Genomic DNA, 23,714 nt, shown 5'->3' with positions numbered 1-23,714 from the left:
AGCCCAGTCTGGGAGCGCACACTGGAGGGTGCAGCCCCTGGCAAGGTCAGCAGCCCCTTACGAGGGTCCCCAGCAGGCATTTGAGCTGCCCAGCATCTGACACTGGTGTCTGTCACACATTATCAGGCCTTTTAAAATCAGCATTGTTGAAGTTTTCCAATTTCTCTGTGTCCCACTCCACAGCTCAAGACTGTATGTGAGTCTTAACGAAAGTCTCCTCTGGTCTCATTTCCTATCATGGGATTTCTCAGGCCAGAGGTGCTTCAGTCTTCTCTCAAGTCCCTCCCTTCCTAAAGCCGGCAAATAGTAATTTTGTTTTGGTTAAAACTACTCATAAGACAATCTTGCTTTAATAAGATATTACTAAAGAATAAAAAGCGTGTCCAGAACATCATTGAGGAAACCGGAGTAATTAATACTCATACATACATACAGATAAATGACTTTGCCACTGTTTTATTAGGATTAATAAGGGATTACATAAATGATCAATTAAGCCAAAACACTCTGGCTGAGAGGACAGAAAAATCATGTTGGACAAGAGACACAGTTATTTGTTTCCTTCTCTTTGTAACTGTGAGATGCTAATTATGAAATCAAGACATTAGGCTCTGGGAGATAAAGGAATCCTATTCAGCATGATACACTTGTGCTTGGGACACACACAACCGCAGTGTGAAGAGACCACATTTCCAACAGCCTGAACCACACTCATCCCTTCCCTGGTAACCTGCTACCAGTGCAGGTTCCTCCCTAACACTGCTCCTGCCTCACACAGCTCAGTGACAGCCCTCGCCCTCACCCCGCCGGCACAACCCACTCTGAACTACAGACCCAAGAACGGGCTCTCGCGGGTCACTGCATCTGTGCCTGCAGCCAGAGCCAAACCGCGGTGTCAAGGGGACCTACAGGAGGCTCAAGCCTCCCCATGACATTTCTGTGATAGAGACCTGGGCTGCAGCCCTGTGTTGTGGGGAACAGCATGACAAGAGACAAACGTTCTTTGTGACAAGAATTTTTTTGCTGTTGTGCCCCTTGGCACACAAATATTTCCACTTGCTTTCTTCCTTCCCCTTCTGCTCCATGACCTGATCCCCCCATAATCCTAGTTTTGATGCTCATTTTCTGTGCAGGCTGGCTTATATGCAAGTCATGACTTCCACCCTGTGGACAGACACATAAAGACCCATGGACGAGAGGAACCTTTGCAGCTTGTGGGATCTGCCCAAAGCAGCCGGTGGGGAGGGAGACGGGGGGCTGCCACATCGCTGGCCCACCTTGCTCATTGAAGAAGAGAAGCAGCTGCAGGCTGGGCAGAGATGGAAAGGTGAGGAGCCTCTGGCACTGGGTGAACGGCATGAGAGACTGGCATGCATCACTCATGGCATAAAGCAAATGCCCTGACACGAGAAATACAGTTATGGCTCACTAGCAAAAGCAGTATTTATCCCTTCTCTTCTGCTTCAGGTACTCTAGCGGGCAAGGGACTAAAAAACATGGATTTCCTCCTTTGCTTGTAAAATGCCTTTTTTTCCTTCCATTATAGAAAAGGAAAATGGACTCTGGGGTGCCACTACAGGATTTAAACCCTGAAAGATTGCAGATTTTTTTTTTTTCAAAAATATAATATGAACAAATGCCTAGCAGGTCTCTGCATAGCAGCTGAGGCTTTCTCTGACAAGCCACATGAGATGCTACCTACCTGACAAACTGAACCAGAGACGAACAGGATGCAGTGTATCTGAATTACTATTGATGTGTTTGATTGAGGCAGAATTTTTAATCCGAAATACTTAATTTTGCAGCTGAAAGATGTCCGTTTCAAGTCTTCAAGTGGCAGAATGGTAGGACACCTGTTGCTCAGCCTGGTGTCTTCCTCCAGTCCTTGCAGCATCCCAGGAGAATTACACTTCCCCTGTTTCCTGGTGGGATACCCTAGAACTGGGCCAGCAGTCCCCATTTCCATGCCCATGACCTGTACAAGCAGAACTGCCCCTGAACCATCCTCTCTTCGTAACTGAGTACAGCCTTAAAACCAGCAGATGCTTTCTTTCCAATCCCTTAAAATGTTAACCAAAGGCAAAGTCCTTATAACTTCAATGATTCCTGGAGACGCTAGAGAAAGAGTGTGCATACAGATGTACTGGTTCATTTTTGCTGTCGCCTTGAGGTAGCTGACAGTGTCACATGCAAGTATTTCTCCACCATAATTACAAGATCAGGTTTATTCACAAACTGAATCTACGTATCTTTTATAGCTGCAAGTCATGTTTATCTGAAAATGTAGCTATTGGTATTGTCATTGTCAAATCAACCATCCAAATACATACTAGAGTTGTGCAACTAAGCCTTCCCAGGTACTTGGCTTTTATTACAACAAAGAATAATGGGTTTAGAAGAAATTGCCATATTTTTGCTTGCCACCTACTGCAGGAGGTGGGCATCCATGTTCTGTGTGCCAGCTGAGGGGTGTCAGCTGCCCTGGAATTAGAGACTTCAGCAGGACCAAGCTGCAAGGACACAGTATCACCATAGTGGGTCAGACTGCTGCCCTTGACAGTGAAAGAATACAAGAAAGTGTGAAGAAAATATGAACAGAGTGGTCTTTCCCTGGGACATCCTCCCAGCTTGTGGAAATCGGCATTTTAGAGGCTTTGAGGACATCATATTTAATAACTCTATCATCAGTCTTGTCAAATAATTTTTCAAATCATTTATACTGTTGGTTTCCATTAAACCTGAGGCAGTAAGTTGCACAATGTAATTATAATTTGTGGAAAAGTCTTAGTCTAACCTGCTGCCTGACAATTCATTTCAGGCTTCCCACTTTTTGCAGATAGCTGTAGCACTCGTCATTCTCTATGCACTTTCTTACTTCACCTTCCCTCTTCTGAATTTTATAGACCTCTATTATTTCCTTCTTTCTAATTTCTTCCCCAGTATAAGGAGATCTATAGCATTTAGTATCTAGTTTTCAGTCTACCAAGACATACTCCTGACCAGCCCTGTTGTCTTTCTTGTTTCTTTTCTACCGTAGTACAGTCTTTCAGAGGTAAAGGAGCAGGACCAGAACTATATACAGCACTTGCAATACAAAAGTACTTTGAATTCATGCAGGACATACTTATGTGTTGTGCTTTGCTATCTTTTTCAAAGGAATTCCTATTTGTCTTTTTAGTTGCTGTTGACCACTGAACTGATATTTTCAGCAACCTATCCGCAGCGGATCTTAGCTCCCTTGCTCAACAAGTGATGGCTGTCTTGGAGCTCTTCAGTGTCTGGCAGGAGCTATGCATTACTTTGCATTTGTCACCACTGAATCTCATCTAAATTTTTTACTTAGTTATTCAGTAATATGAGATTCGTTTACAGTTCATTACAGTCAAGTTTATAGTTGACTATGCTGAATGCTCCTCTGTCCTAAGAAATGTTCTTATCTTTTTATTTATCTCTTTTCTTACATTGTTTATGACTGTTGAAATGTGCAGGTGTCAGTAAAGACCCTCAGAGACCCTGTTATTAACCTGCTTCCATCTTTAAAACTGAATATTGATACCTAGACTTTTTTTTCTGTTATTTTTAAACAGTTATTTATCAATGGTAAGACTCCACTTTTCAGCCCATTAGAGTTTTATTTCTTTAGAGGCTTTGGTGAAGACGTTTGTGAAAAAGCCTTTGGAATGTCAAGATACACTGTAATTTTTGTGAGACATTACTTTCCTCTGCAAAAGCTCTATTGCCTTTTTTTAAGTCCTGACTAATTGTACTCCTGTTTACACTTTACTAATATGCCTCTATGGAAGACGGACTTACTGGCCTATGGTTTCCAGGAATATCTCTGCAGCCTTTTCTACAAATCATTAAATTTGCTATTTTTTCTTCTCCTTGCAGCAAACCCAATTTTAGGCTATAAACCACACTTAGTTAAGCAGCAGTCTCATGTTTGAGCTCTTTTGTAAGTCCTGCGTGGAAAACTTCAATCCTGGCAGTTTGAAAGAGATTTGTCAAATATGAGAAACAGGGGATAAACCAACAGTCTAATATATAGAAGGGAAATGACTTAGCAAGCAATTAGAGCAGCAGTATGATCCATAACTCTGAAAGAGCAAGAAGTTAAATTGCAGACCGGCAAGCAAATACAGAATGAAATTATGAAATCACATGAAAGAGGAAATAAAAGCAGTTGCTGACACCGAGATTATTTGAAAATACAAGATAGCTTCTTGAGATGAAGAAGCAAAACCAGGAAACTGCAGAAAAACAATGCTAGTGATTTTTTTTTTTACAGTATGAGAGAACGCTGATGAAATTTAGTGAACTTTATGTTACAAGTTGGGTGACATTTCTTGAAAAACAGTTACTTCAAGAAATAGAGATTATAGTTAATCAAGTGGGAATTTCTGAGTTGGGAAAATTGAATGTTTTTAAGGTACTGAAAAGTGTTTCAATTGATTTGTTAGATATGTCTGCAGATATGGCACTATATTGTCACCACTGATAGATATGCATGAAAAATCCTAACTTTACCAGCCCAGCACTGAAGGACTTCTTAGTAAAAATTTCAGATTTCTGTTCCGAGATGTGTATGATACCGACTTGCCTGTGTCCCATGATCCATTGACTACTGTAAACTCGTGTTACCTTTTCTAATGTTCAGCTGAACTGAGCAACTACATTGTACTACTTGTAGCTACTATTTGTAGCTTCAATTTTCCTTCAACTATTGTGGTTTGGTTTCTTTCACATAGTGCTTAAGCAAGAATTCAGATTTGTTTGCTGACTATTCATACTAATTCTGAATTTATCTGTGGAAAAGCTATATTTTCAGAAGTTGGAAGGAATTTAAACTCTAAGTTAAGTCAGTAAAAGTTTTCTAAAGCACTGCACACCTCCTACGCAAAGCAATTTTGCAGATTTTGTCTTGGCAGCAAAACTTCTGTTATGAAGACTGTTAATGCAAAGTGGTCTAAAAGCCACCTGTGTGTTCAGGCTATATGGTGTGCATATTCCAAGAAGATAAAGGTTACTTATAAAAAAGAACAATTCAAAAGTGTAAACACATTGATAGCATATTATAATCGTCCTTCAAGATTTCCTGAAGCAAGTACTGGGTATAACCAAAGAAAAGCAAGCACCTGTAATTCTTATCAATAGTCAGTTTGATAAGAATGACTGAGGTCCAACAAGAAGTTATCCTAAAGCAGAATCCTCTGACAGAAGGTAAATATTGAATGAAATTAAGCAAATAACGATCTCAGTCTAACAGTAGCATGCTTATATTGAAATCTAACAAGTGGTAACAGGCATCAACTTTCTATAACTAATTAACTCTACAAAAACAGTCTAGTTTATTTTCTTTCCTCAATACCTTGATTTATCAACCTCTGAAAATCTAGAAAAGCTGAATTAAAATGTGCCAGCCTCCAAAAGCCAGACCCCTGGAACAAGGCTGTGCATCAGTCCTGCCCAGCTGTTCTTGCTCTGCCCAGGTCCCCCAGCCCGATCACACCCTGTTCCTCAGACAGTCAAATGGGCACAGCCCAGGGGACTCCGCGACCCATGTCCTGGCATGTCACACATGACACACAGCCTCAGGGAATCCAGCTGCTTGCTCCAGGCCAGCACTAGGTCATTTCATCTTTTCTGTTGTAAACTACTCCAGCACTACCAGTTGCTATAGGTGTTTCGCCTGGATCATTACCCACGCTTATCTCCCCCTGCCTGGTGATACATGGTTTGGCATGTGTTTTAATTCTGGATGTCCTGACATTCACAGGTTACATTAATTAAACCTTCAGTTTTCATTTCCTGGTATGATTGATGCTGTGAAAGTATATGAGAAACAGTACATCAGTCCTAATCCCTCATGAATGAAGCCTGGAGCGCTGAATATAATGTGTGTGTAGGAAGACTAGGACAGACATATTGATTTTACAGTTAATTTTGGATCGCGAGATGGGGTCTCTTCTGAGAGGTTTCATTTCCTTTTTGAACATGTGCAGTTCGCTGCTCCTGCCTTTCCCACAAAGAGGAAGTGGGTAGAAAGAGGGGGTAACACTGTAGCAACAACAATGAATCATTGTGATGTTAGAAATATAAATATCATCATGTAACAGCTTTTCAGTTTAGCCTACGATCAGTGCTCTTTGTCTGTGATATTGTGGTTGTACTCCTAATGCATTTTCTATTTATTTGATTAACTCTTTTCCTTGTTTTTCTCTATCAGTTCTACTTTGGTCATGACTCACTGGGGAAATTATGAATTTCATCAGTGGAACAGTCACTGAAAAATGATTGAGGATATCATGACAGGTGTGAATCAAGCTAAACAGGGTGAAGACTTCCAACTGCAGTGAAAAGTTCATCAGTAAAATAGTAATTAGGAAAGAGGAATATAGAAAGTCTTAGATACCTGCAAAGATTCTGATCCTGCTTCCCTCAGACACATTCTGCACTGAACTGTCTACATAAGGATAATTTGTGCTTCTAAAAGAGAGGCACAAGAAACAACTATAAGAGAAGCTGTACTTCAGAGACTTTATTGAGAAAATGCCTTGTGCTGCGCACTGTTCCTACGGTGTGCAGACACCAATAATTGGGCAAAATTCAATTCTGCTGTGATATTTTTGCTCTCCGAGCAGAATAAGTAGTTCTAGAAAACCTCTAGTTCCGCTGGAGTGATTGTCACCTGTAGGAACTCTTGTTGGAACAGCTAAGGCACTCTCAAATCATGTCACATCAGTCCCATTAGGACTCCGAGGTCAGCAAGCTTGTAACAGAGTCCTGTTCTAGAAAGGAATGAGGGCATTAAGTGCTTCATCCCAGGAAGAGAAGAAGATGACACATTTCTGTGAAGACTTTCACTGTGTGAGCAAACACATCTATGGAAGCAGACACGGTGCTGTCACAGCTACCTGACAGCAGTAAACTTGGACTTGGATCTGATTTCTGATGAAAAAAAATGTCTAGCATGGTTCACGTTGCTAAGTGTGTGCAGAAAATCACACACACATGCATGTACACATCTCTGATTTCCCATCAGTGGAAGCTCGGCATCTGAACTGTGTGGCTGGCTGGCAAGATGTGTCTGTACATGTTGTCACGACCATTCATTTCAACATCTTGACCTTCTCTCTGACGAGGAGGGGAAAATGAGCCATCCATGTCCTCAAACTCTCCTCTACTGCAACAATTATTTGACAAATAATATTTTATCGGGGACAGCCTGGTGTGTGGTAGCATTTATTCCATCGGCAATGCTATTTGCTTGTGCAGATGGCTATATGGTGAAGGGCTTAGCCTGCCCAGGAAGGCAAGGATATACAGCTGTAACAGCATTCCTTCATGCTATATGCTCTTCTGTTTCCAGATCTTCCTGCCTGAGTGAGCTCTGTGCCTCCCACCTGGGCATGCTGAGCATTCTGGAGCTGTAAAAGCTGGAAACGTCTCCAGGGCTATTAAGAGCTGAGTCATATCTACAGATATACTGCTATGCAGAGTGATGGCTCCTTGATGACCTGGGACCCTGCCTGGAGTGCCATTGCTCCTGCTTCCTTCTGTGCCCGTCTGCACTTGCAATGTTACGCTTAGGCAGGCTAAGAGAGATGCAACTATCTGCAGAGCTCCTAGCGGGGTTAAGTCCATCCCTAAAGGGCACTATTGATGTTGAAATTGCTGATATAAGATGCTTTGATTAAGTTAATAAGTATAAATAATAAAATAAATAAGTAAATACATAAATAAAAAAAAATCATGATAATAATAATAGGTACCCACGTACAATCTATACATCCCCACATATATTGAGATATTTTTCCTCTGACTTGCTCGGAGCGTTGGCAGACAGCACTCTCACCACTGTTTCAATGATGCTTAAAGACAGGAGGGAGATACTGCTTCAAGGACTGCACGAGTCCCCTGCTCAGTCTGTGCCACCATGGGAATATAAAAGACTGTGTAAGTGATTGTGCATAATGCTTCTTTGCCTCTGAGAAAAGCCTTCTGAAAACCTGACCTCATAATGCGGATGTAGGTTAGTGTCACACCAAGTGCCTGAATGGGACTTTGAGGGTAGAAATAGCAAAATCCTGGGCTTTCACAGATTTATTTTTTTTTATAGCATAATAAAAAAATGGGGTTTTTTGTTAATGTATGTAAGGCAATGTCTGTATTTAACACAGCAAAGTTCAGCTCATAGTGAGTCACTGTTAAAACCTGTCTCTCTCATTTCACATATATAAACCCCACATTCTGCCTTGAGCAGAAACGTAGCATAAGAAAAGCTTCCAATGTTAAGAAATCTAAAAGACATAAGTAAAAAGAATGCTAAAGGGACAAGGTTTGATGAAAAATATAACAAAAATTCAATTTTAATAGACATCTCTATGGACCCATAGAGATATGGGTCCATAGAGATATACCTCTGTTATAATATCTACCTAGTCTTTAAATAATACATGACTCTTCGGGAGAGAGAGCCTCTGTAATTTTCATTATTAAAAGTTTTTCAGGTAAGATAATTTATGGAAACCTTGCCATTATGCTTTGTATAATTAAGGTTATATTTTATTTAAGGTTCATTCCAGGTCTTGTGTGATAAATGTACACAGCCTTGATACAGCTCCTTGTATTAATATTCCATGTACAAATATTTTACATCTATCTTCTGGTTTCCCTTCACAATTTTTACATAGTTTTTGAAACCTGAGGTGCTATGCCCAGTGCCTTTCCATCAACCCTAGATAGAATTGTAAGTCTATACACCTTCTGTATTACTATAGGGATAGAAAACAGGGCTTAGATTTGAAAATATATTCTGCTTTGTGAATTGAACAGTCATTTAAACATTTGTGTGGGTTTTGTTTAGTCTTAAAACATAGGAACATTTATCTAATGAAATATTCTAAATTTCATTAACAAGTTTGTATTTAATATTTAATTAAATACTAATTTTATTATGTCATCTGAAAAGGTCCTTAAGCCCTACATATAGGTGCAACACCATTTCTGGTCCAGCCTGCACACCCATCAAAGGCAGCCATCAATAGTTCAGCAGGCTTGAAAAGGCAGAATAATATCGGTAACCCGGCCAGGGCTGCAGGAGCTTTCGAGCACTCTATCCCAGCCCCTGGGAAGGCAGTAAAGGTTCAGTGCCCACAGCTGTTTGCAAATGCACTGCAGACACCAGCTTCCACCTCTCTCCTCCACAAAAGCAACCTGCCCCAAAGGTGACACCAAGCCCAGTGCAGCAGGGCTCAGACACCTCTTTGGGTACAAACCTGCACCTGCGTGACCCCAAGATGGTGGGAAACTGCTGAAACGTGCGCAGCAGCTGTTCCCTTGGTATGGGTAATAACGACAAGGGTTAGTTCTGGGGACAAGTAGCATCAACTACAATTCAGCGAGTGGAGCTCTTTAGCACTCCTGCCCCGTCTCAGCCCCTGGCAGAGGCTGCAGCCCTAAGGCTGCTGGCTGAGTCTATTGGGAACCAGTGTTTTGCTACTTCTTTTTGGAGAAATGAAAGCCCTGCGTTTTACAATGAAAAAAAAAAAAAAAGTTCTGTTTGATGCCTCCATAATGCTAAAGCAGTAGCATTTCTCTCATTCAAAATAAATAAATTAAAAATAATTAGATTGCTATGTGCTGGAAGGATGCTCAGCCTGTGCCTTGAGGGGAGAATGTGCCTGTTTGTCCAGCCCGACTGCACCAAACCCAAGGGACTCATCTGACCCTGTCACTACGCCAATGCATCCTAGAAGTCCTCTCCCCGGGGTGGGTGCCAACACACCTCACAGAGTTTGGCAAACCCGCAGTAAATAAGTGTCTCAAATTCAAACTATAGCAAAGTGTTAGACCCCCCGCAGTGGGTCAGCAGATTGTTTAACACTAACTGGTTTTCCTTAAAATTATAATAGCCACAATATCCTAAACTCAAAATTACACACAAATTTATGGAAGGAACAATAAGGAAATATGACAGAATGAACCGATACTTCCCCTGGTTAAAAAAATGTCATGGCTGACCAGGCAGTTTATATAGTACAGCAAAAACCAGCAGTATTGCTAGTTCCATTCCTGTTAAAGAACATCGTAAGAATAAAAGCAAATAAAATTTTAATCACAACAGAAATATATTCAATTGAAAGCCAAAGGCATACACTTTTGGATTGAAGGTCATTGAGAAATGCATTAGCAGTCTGATTTGAGATGTATGTTTGGTTAACATTTAGCACTAAAAGAAGTCCCTGTAAATGCTTTAATAGGAGAAAATGCTTTAAAATATTGGCCTTCTCTTACTGATCCCAGAAGACTATGTTCAGAAGACAAGTATATATATTATTTACTCTGTATATATGAGGTGTCTGTGATGTGTTGAAGAATCAAAACCAGACCTAAAGATCTTAAAGTGTGACTGAAACAAGAATAAAAAAATATTTCTTTCTCTCAGTTCTTTACAGCAAAAGGAACTTAACACAAATATATTTATATATACGCAAAACTCAAAAATATATGTAAGTCTCAGAGAAGCATGTTTCTATGTGATGAATACATATACATGTATAGAAACCTCTTTTCTGTTTAATAATTTATCTTACTAATGATATGCAGTAACTTCAAGTCATAATTCATTTTGGCAGGATAATACTTTGAATTGTGAATGTAATTAACACTGTTCCGAGGTTTTGTTTTCAGTCAGTGTAAACATAGTAACTTCAGCTATTAAGGAACAGGAACATAATGTTGTGTACTAATTAAGCTATAGGTTCATCTACACTAAATCTTTCCTTTTAAATAGTACAAATCTGTCTGTATTTTAAGTTTTCAAAGGTTAGCTTAAAATTGCTTATTGTGAATTTTATTCTTGGCATACACAACTTTGCTCTGGAGTAAAGCTTTAGTGTTTCTTCTCATTTAGGGGTAAAACTATGGGAACTAAGGCAGGTTTTTTGGTTTCCCCCAATGGAAAAATGTGAGCAAATGTGATGTCTATTTGAATCCTTTTGGCAACATGACCCTGGGGAAACACTGTTAGTGGCATACTGCTGAAGGAGATTTGGTAAAATTAAAGCTCTTCCTTGGCTTTAAATACCAACACAATCAGAGCAATTTTATGCAACTGCATCACTTTTAGTTCAACTAAAGCAGAAAGACCTTGGCTGTGAGCGTTAAGCTGAAAAAAAGTAAGGAGAAGAAAAAAAATCTCCAGCATTAGAGTCTGGAAGGAATCTGGACACAGATATGGAAAACTAATTTTTGGTAACATGAAGGAAGAGTATATGTACATGTGTGCTTGTGTGTGATTACATTTTCCTAACCTTTCAAGCCTTATCTTGATGATGGAGAGGGAGGTTGGGAGCCATTGCTACCAGAACCACCTCGTGCCAGTGCCTCAGCATTGGCTCCAAGGAGAAGCAAACATCACCTAGAAAAGTTGGTTAGCCTGATGCTTGGATACATCAAACTAAAGGACAGATCAAAGGAGCATAACATAAAACCACTGCTTTAGTTCCTTAGAGACTGACAGAGAGCCCCAAAAAGCTAAGAATAAAGACAAAAAACCCACAGTTCCCAAGCAGGTGCTGCAGGGACTGCAAATGTAAAGCAAGGCCCGTGAGCTCACACCATATAGAAAAGGCTGCTGGCATGGTACATAGTAAAGGTTTTTAAATATTCTGTATAAAAGCAGAAATTAATATTGTGATTAAAATAAAAACTGGCAGACAATGCTGACAGCAAACATTATGAGAGATTTCAGTGAATATTTATCACTGGAGAACTGGTGACAGAACTGAAAATTCTGTGAGCACTTGCAACGAGCACATGACGACGACCTTAAGACCTGTTTTATCAACTTTGAATTTCTTACCCATTAATCTGTGTCTCATGAAGGGGAAAAAAGCTATTTCTCACCCTTTTTTGACATTTTGAAAGCAAAAATTTATGCTGGGGGCAATTATAGATGGACACTTGGGAATAAAACCTGAGTTTGTGAAGTAATCATGGAATCACCGAACAGTTGGGGCTGGAAGGAACCTTTAAAGATCATCTTGTCCAGCTCCCCTGCCATGGACAGGGACATCTTTCACTTGATCAGGTTGCTCAGCCTGAATCATGTCAGGCTACTCCAAAGAACACAGCACTTACAAAAGAAATATTATTGCCACCAGGTGCAAAAATGTCAAGACAAACTTAGAACATCATAGAGAACTAAAAAAAAACAAACAAACAAATCAAAGAAATATAAAAGCAATAGAAAGCACAGTGATTTTGGGTTTGGAGGAAAGAATAAGTCTTGCTTAAACAAAAAACAAACAAACAAATCAAAGAAATATAAAAGCAATAGAAAGCACAGTGATTTTGGGTTTGGAGGAAAGAATAAGTCTTGCTTAAACAGTGTGCTGGCTTCTATGTGCACAATGACAAGATGTATAACTTTGTTTTCAAAATGCCTGGCTTTTTCAAAAGGCAAGGACTTGCTAAGTCCCTTGCTCATGGATGTCCTAACTGTAACGCATGTGGCCCTTCCTTGTGAAGCCAGAGATGCTCCTTTAGTGACAGGTCTAAGTGGCATATGTCTGTAAGAAAAACCTAAGTTCAGTGACCCAGCCTACTCAAATGATTTTACAGCTCCAAACATTTATGTAGAAATGATCTATATGTAAAAATAGGACAGGAAGGTTCACACTGCACTACTCCAAATCTTCCATAGCAAGTTTGGCTTGTTGTCAAAGTATTGTGCCATTGCAAATACTAAACTAACCCACAACAGAATACCTACTGCAAGGACTGATAACCGTTCTTAACTATCTGGATGATTCCTGCTCTCTGTGCATCAGGCATACTCAAAATCTCAGCATCAGATGCCTTACCCACACAAACAATTCAACAAGAAGATGACAAGCATGCAGAGCAGGGTAGAACTGAATGAGATTGTAACAATATGTTAAAGAGTGGTCAAAAGCTACAAAGCTGGGCATTTTCCAATATAACTGGACAAGCAATGTACTAAGGTCATCCCCAAATCAGAGGATGGCTGAGACTGGAAGGGGCCTCTGGAGATAGCCAGAGCAGCCCCCAGCTCAAAGATTTTTTTAACTTTTTTTTTTTTTTTTTTTTGGGGGGGGTGCGGGGGGGCTCCCATGCACAGCAGGTGTCCAGTGAGATCAGAATTCACTTCGAGGATAAAAGGGATGCCAGGCTTTCCAGTCAGATATTTATAAATTTGTGAAAATAAAATCATACTGTAATGATGCCTGGAAACAGAGACACTCATATATGCAAAGATAAAACTGTAGTGAGTCCTTTCAGGAGTAAAATTGTGAAACTTTCTGAAACACTTTTGATAAAAGGATTAATGCCCAAGAGCAGCCTTTGAGAGACCCACAGATTCTTTATTTGCTTTCCCTCTGCTTTGCGAGGCTTCCCTCTGCAAGTTTGTTAACTGAATCAACAGCTGTTGTTTGTGAGCAAAAAACGCGCTGCTGTTGGACATGCAACCTGCTCCAGGGGGCTCTGACCTCTGCCCACAGGTAGCACCAGCTACCTGGCTCAGCAAAGGAGATTCCTACCCGAATTCAGTACCTGTGAGCCTCCAGGAGAGGGAAGCTCTTCTCTGAGCCATTACCTGAAGAACGACAATCACTGAGTTGAAATCATAATGCTGAAAAATGTAAGAATAAAAACTTGAGGGGGGGAATGCCTGGCTGAACTTTCAAGACATTCCATGGAATTTGCAGTGCAACATACCAACTCACTTTCTCGAAGCCTGAAAGATCTAACCTAGGGCTACGTCCTGGCCTTCGTGCTAAGAAACAGTCACTTAAGAAATGCCCATCATTTCAAACAGTGTTAAATAAAGGAAAGACATTTTAAAAGGCACAAAGAATCATCCTAGAGATTTCAGGTTATTTTGGAAGATAGCTTTTCCTAGTCTTCTGGAAGCGTTTAAGCCTGGAAGCAGAGAGGTTTGGCTGTTGGCAGTTTGTGTACAGCACCCTGCTTTGTAAATACCTTTTTCACAGATGTGCTGTGGTTTGCTTGATCCTGTTCGTGCTGATCAGTTAGATAACTATGTTTAATGAAAATTATTTTTCACATTCTGCTTATGAAAACCGTGAAGCGAGAAAACTTTTGCTACATATGTTTATCCCAGGAACTGAAGTGTCACCTATTTAGTTCATAAAGTATTCTGCCAGGGGAAGAAGAAATACACGAATAACTTGAAATACAATATACCTGGTTCATTTAAAAACCCTTGAAAAAATGACAAAGTCAAGTCCTGAATCTTTCTAGAAGTTTTGAAGATGTCACCTGTGCTGGTAATTGGTTTAAATGCTTCTAACCACATCACTCACAGAGCTGATTCCCCAGCTGAACAGCAAGTTCTATTTTGGAAAAAGAAGCAAATAATTAAATGACAGCATTTCTCAGGACTCTAAGTGACCAATGCCATGGCTAACTGTGTGAAAATAAATCTGAAAGTTTTAGAGGCCATTTACCAAGTCCTTTCTGCACTAACAGGATTCTGCAGTCTTTTGTCTCTCTATAATGGCTTCCTGGAAGCCATGTCCAAACCCGTTTGCCATGAAAAGGAAATAGTGCTTTGATACAGCATATAATGTACATGCTGAAAAATAGGTGCAAAAGCCTGTGTCACAAAGGAATGTCTTTTAAAATAGGAAGCCTGTCAGTGGAGTAGTTGGAGAGAGGGACTTTATCAGACTTCCATTAGAGGATCATTTTCTTCTGAAAAAAAGGCTTGTGAACCACATAGGAGAAAAAAAAATAATACCTTTTTTCCACCCAGACAAGAGCTGAAGAAATTAATGGTTTCAGAGTCACAGCAACTTTCTTAACAGGTAGAAAAATAAGTGATGCTCTCCAAAGGACAGTTTCAGATGAATGGGAAAAAATTAAGCTTTTACGTTTTTGTGTTTTCAAAAGTCTCAACACATATGATGCAGAATGATGTAGACAGAAAAATTAACCGTGTTGCAACAGAATAGGCAGACCATAACTGTTGAAATCCCACAAGTGCAAAACAAGGCAAAAAATCCCAAAACTACAACAGGATGTTGTTAGGAGTATAGTATGATTTGAGTATGTAATAACATTAAAATGCTGAACGACAAAATTGGCTGGTCCAGTACAAAAATATTTTGTGAACTAACAAAAGGGAGCTGTAGACCAAAAATTAGTAATTATTCCAGTACATTCTGCTTCACTGAAACTATTAGAGGTCCTGGGGTGCGGATGCTTTAAGGAAAACTATGGCTGACCTAGTGATGCTGCATTTTGCTGTGCACTGAGTATTGCTGCAGTCCCAAGAGCAATGTTTTACTTAGAGGCATGACAGTGACGTTCTTTACCAGATGCATGTCTGGGCTTGCTAAAACATGTTTTTAGATAATCTTAACATGCTCATGGCTTTATGATTTATCTTTTACAAAATGCACCACTAGAAGTCCTCTTTACAGAAGCACTGGAATAACAAGCTTTAAGTATATTCAAATGATAAATCCTCCTGGTTGAGGTAAGAAAAAAAGCATCCAATGCTGTCCATGACTAAGAGGTGTTTTAAGTATCCAGAGCAAAATATAACATAAAATGCACTCTTACTTGAAGATTTAATGACTATTCTGGGACAGTATATACAGTTCAGGGAAAGAGGAATGAAGACATCCTGACAAGTAAACAGCAAACTAAACTCCATCCATCTCTGTGAATGTGCATTGACGGATGGAGTTTAAGACACCCTGCCACCCCAAAGAAATTTTCGTTTGTGTAAGATCCGGTAATTGCCCATGTACCAGCAACGGTAAGGTGTCATCACGCAGAAGATTTGATACATTCATGTAACCATTGGCTAGCAATGGCAGCTGCTTCATATGCATGTTATAGCTGATTCACGTTCTCGTCCTTGTATCTTCTGACCTCATATTATGGTTTTGAATATCAGGATCTTTTCAACACCCACTTATCAGTCTCACAACTGACAGAGTAACATTTAAAGCTGAAGATGTCTTAGCAGACTTTCTGCTGAAGACATAACTTCCAAAAAAACTGACACCTAGCTTAGACAACTACCTCAAGAATTGTATTGCTGGTAACTGGTCCAGCTGCTCGAACATCTGCGCATCTTTACTGTACAACCCATGCAATATTTACTAGTGAGGAGGCCTAGCAATACTTTCACCTCCTTCCCAAATCCTGGTGTGGGTGCAGTCTGTAATTTACCATGTTTGGTTAGATCCTCACTAAGCAAGCAGATGAGTTTATTGAAAGTCATAATAATTTCCCCTTCTATGTTATTAGTAAACTTCTCTTGAAAAAGACCTGGTGGCTCAGGTAACTTGAAAACTATTTTTCCCACTCTGGCAATGAGTTTTATGTATTTCTTAAGTCCTGTTTCCTATTGTCCACTTCTGCTGTTATGTGTCACCAGATATACTTATAAAATAGACCAACAGAAAATTGTTAGGTGAAATGCTGATGCTGAAGTTAAGCATCAGTCTTGGCATGAGCAGTAGAGGCCACAGAAAATTTCAGAAATGGAATAGCAATATTCTATTTAAAACCATATAATTTATGTAATTCCCAGGAATAAAAATGTCAAAAAGGATTCCTGATGAACCTCTGTAGTGTTAGAAGGGAAATTATCTACTTATACTTGATGCTGGTCTGCCAGGCAGCAAACTGGCACAACCCGTAGAGTCGTAGGGCAAAACTACACAGGTGCTAAAGGTTTTTCTTTCATCCAGAAAGTTCCCTCTTTTGCCCAGGCATCCTCTTAGACTTTCCTTAATGGCAGGTATGACAGCTTAAAGAATTTAGAAAATCAGGGGTGTCAGCATCCTCTCAGCCCAGATCCTTCATCCTTCCCAGTCAAAAAAAAAAACACCTGGGCAAAGTGATGCACTAAATCCTCAGCTATTTTGGAGATGCTGATTTTTACATGGCTGCCACTTTCAAAAGACCTATAACGCTGGCAGGAGGCATTGGATATTCCCACCAAACACACTGATTTCAGGCAGCACAGATGGAGGATGTGCTCAGCCTCTACTTTGCATTAGCTCTTCATTTCTAGGATCTGGAGTCAAGGTTTTGAAGTCCTAGCACACTGCAGCAACTTTGCTAAAGCAAATGGGGATGTGTCACTTCTGCTCTTTTCTGAATGATCATCAGGTCAGGGTCACATTTATTTACAGATGCAATGCAGTTTGCCATAAGAGTCTGCATGCAGCCTGGTAATGTATTTATTATTTGTTCTTTAGAGGGTAGGCAATGCAGTAGGATATATATACAAAAAAATCCTCTATAAGTGGTTGTTACTTGATTGTGTACAGAAACAACAGTTTAAATCTGTAGTAATTTTTACTGAAGATGCTGGATAATCCCAATGAATAAAATCTACAGATAATACTAAACTATTAGCTAATAATCCACTTTATAGGAATCATCACAGGATTGGCATCTAACTTTATAATCCCTGGGTTTCCTTTTATATATAATAATGCAGTGTTGAAAGGCTTCCCCACAACTGTTGCATCTATTGGATCATCCAAAATAATTAATCATCCAAAGTAATTAACGAAGATGCACTTTTAAATGGCCTTTTCTTCTCAGCTGGAACATTTTAATCCCTGCCTATTTTGGGGCTAAGTAATCCTTTAGTCAGAAACAAGAACTGTTTTACAATATTTATACCTGCATTCAAGTCTCAGTCTCTTGCTTAAGATACCATTCATGATGAACAGTTCAGCAGTAAACACCTGTTCACAACCCTTTCAAAGCCACCTTTGATTATGGAAGCGGGCTCAAATGATCTGCTTTCACAAATGGGGGGTTATAGACAGGGCAAACTGTCCCCATAGGCCCTTTCCATGCTCAGAAAATGTGTAGGAAAATGTCAGTACATCTGTGACAGACATTTGACAAATTTTCTGTTAAAAATCTTGAAACTCCAACAAAACTCTTCTTCACAAATGCTGCTGTGGATCAGGAAATGCTTCTACATCCTAGATATTAATCTTTGTTTTGTTTCTGTGATTGATGATGCAAAAGCTTTTAACAAATTGCTTCACAAGTTATGAAAAATATCCCCTCTCTGTTTAAAATTTTTGACCTGTATCATCTTCTGAAAAGGCTCTGAAGAACTGGGGTTCTTCAGCAACTCTTATCTTTCAGACCTAAGGACTGAGTTACTTAGAGAAAACGTTTAAAATTTCACTCAAAATTTCAAACTGTGCTTGATGACCTGCCACCACAGATGCTTGTCACTGAACCTCCTTGCCTGAAACGCTTCTCTTTTTAAGTGTGTTTAAGCTGATGGTTACCTCCTGGCTTGGAAACCAAGCTGTTATCTGCCTGCTGCTTTAGTAAGTGCTTTTTGGCTGCTTGTAAAAAACATTCACTACTTCAAAATTCCTACTCCATCTGAGGAATGATACATTATCTTTAAAAATGCTTTCTGTATAAATGTATCTGGATCTGAAATGTTGTTGACTAGTGAAGACATATTGATTACATAGATTACAAAAATATCAAATACCAAAAAAAATCTTTAATGAGGTGATAATATATAGTGGTTTACAGCTGTTTGATAAAAGCTACTCTTTCCCAAACTATTGTAATATGGTGTTTGAGATAATTTTCACATCATTTATTTCATACTCTGTCAGGCATGACCAGCCATGGAGGGTGAACAATATGTCGACTTCTGCAGGACTGCCAGTGTGTTATTTGTGAAAGGCTTTAAAAGTCATCAACCAGCTATTGAGAACGAAGAGAAGAAAAAACAATTCATCACAGCTTCTGCATTTGCTGTAGTTGATCAGTGGCTCTCCTGGCTGCACGCTGCCTTTCATTTCTAGCCCCTTTTGCTGTTTGTTATCTATTTGCCCATGCAAATTTGCTCCTTGGTTCAAACCATTATATGGATTCACTGAAACATTTCTCCAACAAAAGTTCAGGCCAAGAGTGGTCTTTCCCCTTCCTGCCTGGAATGCTGTCACTGATCAATGGAGGTAAAGTGATGAATTATTATATTTTTTTTAGGAGCTGCTTTATAGACATCCTTATTTCCATATCCCATTCCAACTCCTGGGGAGGAAAATCTGTCCTTCTGTTTGAAAACTGCTGCTTTGGAGCACAGCCCCAGCCCGAGCAGCTCATTGCCACTTTCTGTTCCAAGTGACCACAGAAGGAAGGGAAAGTTTGTCAATTGCAAAATGTTTACGTTCTTTTCCACAACTTACAAAAATGCATTTCCTCATCCTTATTCTTAGTCCTTATTCCTAGCTAAAAGACTGTACAAAGACAGAACAACACACTTTGTATTCCTACATCACTTCTTATCACTGCTTCTAAGGTCTCACACCCAAAGAGTTCTTATATTCTAGATAAAGAACATAATGTGATAGGTACATGCTTCCCAGATTTAATGTAATAGAAACATCATTGTGATGGGAAAGATAAATGAATTAAATAGGAAGACAGAGCATGGGTCAATACAACTATATGCATGTGCAAACCCTTCCCCAAAAACTAATTGGCAGTAGGAGAAGCTAGTTAAGTCTTTCATTTCAACAAGAAGCTTTGGCATTAGCAAATATTTGCCCTGTGTTAATCCAAACATCAAGAAGAATTCTGAACTACTGGTCATTATTTTCACATTTGCAGCACCCTCCTTAGTAAAGCACTTCCATATAAATTGTCCTTGCCATCTCCATCCCAACCTTGCAAGAAACACCCTTCCGTTTCAGTAGGATAAAATTCAGAGGGAGTTAATCAAAATGGATATAATCAGTTGAGGCTGAAAATGTTTCTTAAAATCTTAAAATCATTAAATGCTGGAATTTTGTTGCTTATTGCTTTTATTTCCAGTAGGCAGGAAAATCCAGTTGACAAAGCAGTAATTACACAGTAGTTCTAGTCAGATTTCCGTACCCTTAGTACATGACACAGTATCAGATAAATTCATTGGGCAATCAGATTTTGGCCTTGATACAAACCATATTCTACAAATTAGACATAAATCTATTAAGATTAATGTAATTACAGTAGTTTTGCAGCAATAAGTGAGGTAAAATTTGATCCACAGCCCTGGGATTTGTTGGGAGCTACCTATTTATAATAAAAATATCTTTGCAGATAGAAGCATAAATGCTAAAAATAGAATGGTTACTTCGGGCAGCGTTTTATCTTGTCTAGAATTTGGGGGGTTGCCTGCTGCTATTGATGTGAAATTCCTGGAATTTGCTACTCACATCTTACAAAGTGAAGTTTTGCCATTAATTTTTGTGATGCGAGCAAGTATATTGCAAAAACAAACTGGAAAGCGAAGGAATAATGCACAGCAAGAACCATATATACTGATGTTGTGTGCTTGCTGTTCTTGCCTTTCCCTAGGTTTATATAAGCTTGCCCAAGATCATTCAGCTTCTTAAAACCTAACAGCTGATTCTGAGGAGTCAACAAAAAACCTACGTGACATCCAATGATGATTCAAGGACTCTGCATAAAGCAAGGTTAAGTAAGTTCAAGGGTAAATTTCCAATTGTATAAAATTATCTGTCTCAGTATGTAGCAACTCAGCTCATGGCTGACCGATACCAACCTCCTCTCTGGAGTAAATAAAGAAACAGAATAAAACAAAGAAGAACTTGACTTCAATAACCAAATTCTGGGTAGCTGATGAAGATGCCAAGAAGAGTCTAAAGCCAGAAAATAATTATTTAATTCCTTTCCTTCTCAGGGAAAGAACAATATGTTATCGCACATCTTGCAAAGGAACAAACAGAACTTTTTTAAAGAAAAAAAGTCAAAGGCTGTCAGCAGAAGAAAGGTCTTTAAGTCCCCAGAGAGCAGGAATTTCTGGGGAGCAGAAGGAGACATGTTTCTTTAGAGGAGACTCCACAAGGAAGAAAAGTCTAAATCAAAAGGGGGGGGATACTGGAAAGATTGTGGGCCAGTTCATCTTAGCAAACAGATACTTTATCTCAGTTTGAGTATTTCTTCCTCTCTTCAGAGAAGGCTGTGGTTGATTTTGAACATTTGAAGAATTTATGTGGGATGTGCTTCACTGTGTGGTCCTGGAGAGGTAGACCACGTATCAGAGCTCCCTGGGGCCAGAGCTCTGGGAAGGGCGTGCGCTCACGCTGACAGGTTGTCTTATAGGATCAGCGTCAGCCCTGGAAGCCATACACTGAGATCCATGAAATAGAAAAAAATGAGTCCTCTCCTCAAAACATGCTAGACAGGCCAAAAAGGTTTTAAATTCAAACTCAGGAATGCCCAGGAAGTTGGGTGCAATCAAAGAGATTTGGTGAGAATGCAAAGGAGGTCACATAAAGATAGACTGTACAAATTGATGATTTTTCTTGATTAAAAAACCATCAAACCCAAAACCAAATAAAAAAAAGCACACAACTTTTTCATTAACATTCTCTGGAAATAAACACAGCTGGGAATTTACTTGCTGAAGTAAATACTCCTTTACCATGAAGAGCACCTTTGCAGTTGGATGTATGTCGAAGAACTATTGGCAGAAGACAAGAGGATATATTGATTGTAAAGTGCATCTTTAAATACTTACTGAAGACCAAAGCAAAAATAGTACATCAGCACCTAAAGTGTGCTTCATGAAAAATCTAGGTGACAAAGTTTAAGAAAGAGATGCACAGAACTCCAGGTATTGAAAGTCTGCAGGTAATTATCCTCCCTTCCTCAAAACTTCTCTAGATGCTTAGTTTTGCCATGTGACTATAGATGCTGCTGCCTCCACTAGCCTGAGCATTCCTGGATGCACAGGCGAGGTAGTCGTCCTGTTAAGCACCCTGCAGTGCTTAAACCACTGGCTGTACTAACCGTGGCTAATGTGCAGCGGCAGGACTGCTTTTAGCACAACACACAACAGCTATTGCCACTTCCACTTAAAAACCTGGCTGGCGATGTCTGCCTGTTACAGAAGTTTGAGATTTGGATTCAGTCCTCTTGACATTGTTTGCTCGTGCAAAGCACCAGGGTGGAAGCAGTGTACACGGACCTTGTGTAAAACATGGAACGGGATGCCCCACTATGTTGGGAGGAGTGAAGCCAGTGTTAGGAGGCACAGCGTCCCAGTCCAGCTGCTTCCCAACACAGCTACTTTTAGCACCTCACAGCCAAAGCAGCTGATGCACAGCTGCAGCAACTTCTTCCTCTGCCTGCATGTCATCTCAGAGCACACACATACAGGGAACCCCTACTCATGATGCTCAAAAGGATTTGTGGAATAGCTGCTGCAGGCAAACCGGAACATTCCTCCTGTGTGTTGCCAGCAACCGGTAATCAAATTCCATGGGTGTTGCTGGTGAGTGAAAGCTGGCAGCTGAGACTTCTTTAGAGGAACTTGGCCCCTCGTGTTACCCACATTTCAACTGACCTTTACAGCACTATATGAAATGTGTCAGGCTCCCGACATCCTCTGAACATGTCTTGAGTACAAGGTGCCATCAGATATACCTACACACCAACTAGATAGCTTTTGTGAAGAGCAGCATGCCAGGTATCTCCAGGGACTTTAGCACAAACCAAGAATAGGGAAAGGAATAAATCACAATTGTTTTAACAAAGTATGAGGTTGCACACCTGATTAGAGGACCAGAAAAATATTACCAAAAAAAAAAAAAAATCAATCATCAAATATTTACTTGGAAACGTCTCTGCTCAGACTCAAGTTTTCACTTTAGGTGACAGGACTATGGACAGAGCCTCATAAACATCCTTCTCTAAGAGTAACATTTTTTCTTCCTATATTCCTTCTTTACTAGATATCAGTGAGTCCATCTGAACTTTCAAAGTGAAGCTGGCTTAGTTCTTTATTTTTATTTTTATCATTACATCAGTGTCAGCAAAAATATAAAAGAGAGATTCTGTCACATTGATATAGACAGGAGACCTTCTGAATGCACCGATTCCCCAGGGATCGGTATTGGAACCAGTTCTATTTACCATCTTCACCAATGACCGGGAGAAGACAGTGCACTCCGAGATTCCCCAGGTTTGCGGGTGACACTGTTTGTTTGGGTAATCAAATGCCACTGATAGCAAGGAAGGATTTCACAGAACACAGTGAGTCTGCAGAAAGGTAGCAGATGAACTTCAGTGTAGTAATGTAGGGAAACTTAGCAAGGGAAAAATAACCTAAACCATGCCTATACAGTGCTGAACACACACCTGGACATTTCACCATGGGAAGATGATCTTGGAGTCACCATTGCCATTTCTGTGAAATTACCGGCTCAATGTGCAGCAGCACTCAGAGGAAAAAAAGTCAGGAAAAAGCACTAAAAATAGCGCATCATTTGGCTGCTATATAAGAATCTTGCTGTAAACATCTTGAACTGCATTCAGTTCTGGTCTCTACATCTGAAGAAGGAGAGTGGAGTTAAAGAAGATATAAAGAAGGATGACTAAAGTGATTAAGGGAATGGATAGCTTTTTTTACAAGGAAAGAACTTCTCCATTTAGAGACTAATGAGCTGAGGCTGGGTATGATTAAGGGTTGCAAAATTCTAAGCTGGGTCGGGGTATTTGCCAGATTCTGAAATACCAGAACTAGCACACCATTTAATGGAACAAATAAGAAACGGCTTTAAATCTTAAAGTTCTTTTTTACACAAAGAGTTCTGAATGTCTGGATTTTGCCTCCAATGGAGACCATACAGGCAGAC

General features: G+C 39.8%; 1 protein-coding gene across 1 annotated transcript in view; it reads right to left on the bottom strand.

The window, feature by feature from the left end:
• Nucleotides 1-23,714, bottom strand: part of KCNK13 (potassium two pore domain channel subfamily K member 13) — a 120,906-nt gene that overhangs the window by 54,475 nt on the left and 42,717 nt on the right. The window lies entirely within an intron of this gene.

Source organism: Falco punctatus, assembly GCF_963210335.1.
Source record: "Falco punctatus genome assembly, chromosome: 7".
NCBI classification, from domain to species: Eukaryota; Metazoa; Chordata; class Aves; order Falconiformes; family Falconidae; genus Falco; species Falco punctatus.
This window is presented reverse-complemented; position numbering and strand designations above follow the sequence as displayed.